This window comes from Dasypus novemcinctus, chromosome 13 (assembly GCF_030445035.2).
Source record: "Dasypus novemcinctus isolate mDasNov1 chromosome 13, mDasNov1.1.hap2, whole genome shotgun sequence".
NCBI lineage: Eukaryota > Metazoa > Chordata > Mammalia > Cingulata > Dasypodidae > Dasypus > Dasypus novemcinctus.
This window is the reverse complement of record NC_080685.1, coordinates 69,979,610-69,983,951: the sequence shown is the minus strand read 5'-3', so window position 1 is coordinate 69,983,951 and position 4,342 is coordinate 69,979,610. Positions and strand designations below refer to the sequence as shown.

The following is a 4,342-nucleotide window of genomic DNA, read 5'->3' as shown; positions in this document are numbered from 1 at the left end:
TGTATAAAAGAAAGGTTATACATTTAAATGTGATGATACAACAGTTATGCAAAGTTGTTTTAAATATAGACAGATCTATAAGTGTGCTTTATCCTATTAACAAATGACAAAAGTAAACATATGATATCCACATTGCATATGTTGGCCAAACTTTTCCTAATTTATTTTCCTTCTCAAGTAATGGCTATGAGATATCATAATAACTATTGTCTTTTTAATTCCCTTCTCAACTTAAACCTTATTGGGCTGACTGACTCACTGCCATTCCATAAGAATAGTAGAAAAAGTTGATGCTTTGCTATTTCCCACTCAGCTTTTTTTAATCCTTGCTTACATATTATATTACATTTTTCCATATTATACATATTATATTACATTTTTTCATTTGATTTAATAAAGTTTTAGTTTTCAAAATGTGCTGTTGGTTGGACCTGTTTATGCAACTTCACCAGCAGCCGGGGCATCTCCACCACTGATGATGTTTCTGGTGTAAATTAATTGAGATCTGTTTTTCGAAAGCAACTAGATAAGTCCTTTACTAAACAAACAAACAAACAAAACCCAACCAAACAAACAAAACACACAGACTGCTTTCTTTCCCTCTTACTCCCCCAAAATACAAGAGAAGAGCCATCGTCAATGGCAATAGACAATTCCAAGAAAGCAATGCATAGAACCTACTTCACGCTCAGGAAAGAACGCTGCGCCTCCTAGCGGTTTTCAATACCTTACATGTTCAGAGAACCTTTCCTAGTAAGGAACTACAGAAATGATCTCTTAAAGCAGGGGTTCTTAACCTTTTTGTTCCATGAATCCCTTGGCCTATCAGGTGGAATGAATACTACGGTAATTTATTTATTACATACATTTATAAGTGAAGGAAATGCTAGATTTCAGTTAGTTGTCAGAGAAAATAAAGATAAGCTCATTTTTTTTTTTTTTTTACTTCAAGCTCCTGGACCATCTGAAATCATCTGACAGACCCTGTGGACCTCTGGTCAAGGACCCCTGCCTTATTTTATTATTACATTATTGTATTATTACATTTCATATTATTTTATCATTATACATTTATATATTATATTATTACATTTTTAATTAATTCAATTAAAAAGAGAGCTAAATCTAGGAATCAGAGATATGGCTTATTTACATTTTAAAAGCAAGGCATTAAATTACTATCTCTGAGAAGAATAAAAAAGATCTGTACCAAAGAGGCATAATGAAAGTCTGTTTAAAAAGCCACATAAAGAAACCTATCCTAAAAATATTAAGGCAAATCCATCTCAAAATTGGTGAGAAACATTTCAGAGATAGAAATCACATATAACTAGATTTGCCTTAGGAAAAAAAGACAAAATGCGTTATCTGAATGTATACATATATATATATATATATAGCTATTCTAAGAATTTTGTGGGCTCCCTTTTAAACTTTTTAATACATCCTTTAGTTGTCTGCTTAATGTCACTTCCTTGGCAAAGTTGTTCTTAACACCCTCAAATCTCACTCTTCCATATACTATCACCAGTACTGTTTGTAACATTTGGATCTGAATTAACACCCTTGACACTAATACCAAATTACATTTAGGTAAAGATTCAAACTCCCAGGTGCAAATCCTTATAGTTTTAGAGTGCGTGCCTGTATGTATTATGTTATTCCAGATTATTCCAAAGAGAGACTTTTTCAGATGTGCCATAATAAACTCTGAATTTGAAATCGTCTTTGTGTTCATGACTGATGGAGGCAGAATTCCTTAGAATAGGGATTATCCTATCAAACCATGGCGTCCAATATCCTGGATTGGAGCAGTTTCCCACTAGAGTAAGATCCTTTGAGAAGGCAGAACTTCTTTTTTTAATTAGTGATTGGAAGTTAGATAAACATAGAGATAGGCAAGACTATACTACGTTGAAAGACAAGACTAAGCAATACACAGAGTCAGGTATGAGTGTTGGAAACTGAGGCACAGTGGCCTCTCAAGGAGAGATGTGCTGTCTCCATGCTAGTGCTATCTTCATAACTACGCTTGCAACCTAAGGAATGTGGCAATTAAGAGTTCCAGGCAAATGGGATGAAGTGTTAAAGGCTGAAAGAAAAGATGAGCACATACCTTTTATTGTGAATAGAACACTTAGACTTTGTACCTTGAGATAAGATTTTTTAAAATTCCTTAGACTATGGGTAATGCTGATAGTTAATACATGTTGCTGCTTGATGACACATAGGCTATGTGTTTATGCTTATTGGCACATAGCCTACATATGTCTGCTTCTTGTCACGTACCCTGGGGTATATAGAGAGCCCCTTGTAAACAGTAAAGTTGTCTGAAGAGTTATTACTCGCAGACCCCCTGATCCCAGCTCTCTCGTTCTTTCTTTCACTTTCTTTCATTCCCGATACACTTCGGGTCCAAATCTCCAACATATGAGAAATATGTTTAGGGGTTTCGAGAAAATACTTGACCAATCAGACATCATTTCTTAAGATATAATACAGATAGAAAGGTTAGATAAGTAGTGTGCATATAGATTGAGAATATTTAGGCAATAAAGAGTACAATATAGTCCTCCTCATCAATGTAGGAACAGGGAAAAAGCAGTCTTCCAGCAATAATTGGCCGTCTGTTAATGTGAGAGAAATTGGAAGGAGGAAAAACTAGAGAAAATGTGACCAGAAATGAAGTTATTTCAATAATTCAATAATTAGTTGATGTAATACCTATAACAGGATGGTGGTGGTAAGAATGGAAAATAATATAAAATCTGGAGCAATTTTAAGTAAAATCTAAAACAATTTAGATGTAGAAAGTCAAAGAATGAATCTCTGTGATCCTGTATAAACTGCATAAATTCTCAAACCCTCAAGCTGTAATAATAGCTTCAAGTATCATCTGAAGTTTTGTCTTGTTTGGGTTTGCATTATTAAGAGCAAATAAATCAGCATCTTAATAAAATTATTGGTTAGTTTGAAGTTGCTGTTATTACAATAGTTGGATACTTACTAAAAAGATATTTTTGTTTGACAAAGAGTAAAATGCAAAGGGAGGATAAAATCGTGGTATATTTGTCGAACTCCTCCTAAGTTATGAAGATCTGATTAATATTTAAGTCTGAAAATGGAGGCTAACTAAAGAATACTTTCATTTGTAAATGAATGCAACATTTCTGGTTGCCAATGCATATCTCTCTTAAGAATTCAAGAAAATGCATCAGCTCCAAAATGTATGTGGTATGAAAATAAGTTGAAAATATAATAAACCACATGTGTTAAAATGTTTAATTTTTTTGTTGTTGTTTTAAGTTAAATTGTCACAATTCGCTGGCAATGAAGTTAGAAAATCAAGGGGCATCCATCATTGAATGAAATGCAAAGAACTTTGAAAAAATGTCCCTTTTCACTTCTGTCTCCTCCTAATGTCCTTGTTGAATATAAAATATAATTTAATATAACATTAGGTTTTATGGTATTATAAAAATTATATGAGACTTGTTCCAGTTTTATAAAAATTAGCTCATGTAGTGCAATTCTATAAGGGACACTGATTATGTGCACCTAAGACTCAACCTGAGAAGACAAATGTGGGTCCCTTCAGCGTGCTTACTGCTTTTAGCATTTGAACTTGGCTGGGTTTCTAATTAGAAAAATAAATAAAACATGAAGCATAAATAAGGAGGGTTAATGAAAATTACATACTGGGACTAATCTAACAGACTATTTCCAGGAATAGTTTTTGCGGGTTTGAAAGCAAAACGTGAAAGAAAATAAAAGAGAGAGAGTATACATACTTTGAGAATAAGAACAAAATTTCTCTTATTTAAAAGAATAGCTAAATTAGAATACAGCAAAAAAATCCTAGAATATACTTTACACTGCATTTTATGTAAAGCACTTTGTTTTATTTTCAGACAAAATAGAAAAATGCTTAATCTCTACATAACAGTTAAACTGTGCTGTGATATATAATGTTTCAGATAAAATTTAAGGAGTCACCTATGAATTATGAAGTCTATATGAATAGAACAGTAATGTGAAATTTAGGACTCAAAAGCAGGAGAAGTAGGTAATCTTTAGCATAAATGGTCATGAGTAACAAAGACAAGTGCAATATTGCTTTTTGTAAATTAAAAACTCTATATACTAAGGGTTAAATTATATTCTGAGGAGTTATTTGAGGTAAAATTCTAGTACTCTAAAAGACCTTTGGGTTCACCTAAAATGATCTCTAGATTTTTATAGTGCCCTTGTTTCTTTTTTTTTGGTAACTATATACTATAATAATTTAGAGAAGGTTTAATTCCAAGCCTGGTTTTTACACCAATATAGTAGGATTTGTTTG

The 4,342-nt window shown here is 32.5% G+C and overlaps 1 non-coding gene across 1 annotated transcript; it reads right to left on the bottom strand.

Annotated features, from left to right (window-relative positions):
• Positions 1-577: 577 nt before the first annotated feature.
• On the bottom strand, positions 578-794 carry LOC111766555 (small nucleolar RNA U3). Its single transcript, XR_002798576.1, has one exon. It is a non-coding gene; the product is annotated as a small nucleolar RNA U3 (small nucleolar RNA).
• Positions 795-4,342: the final 3,548 nt, after the last annotated feature.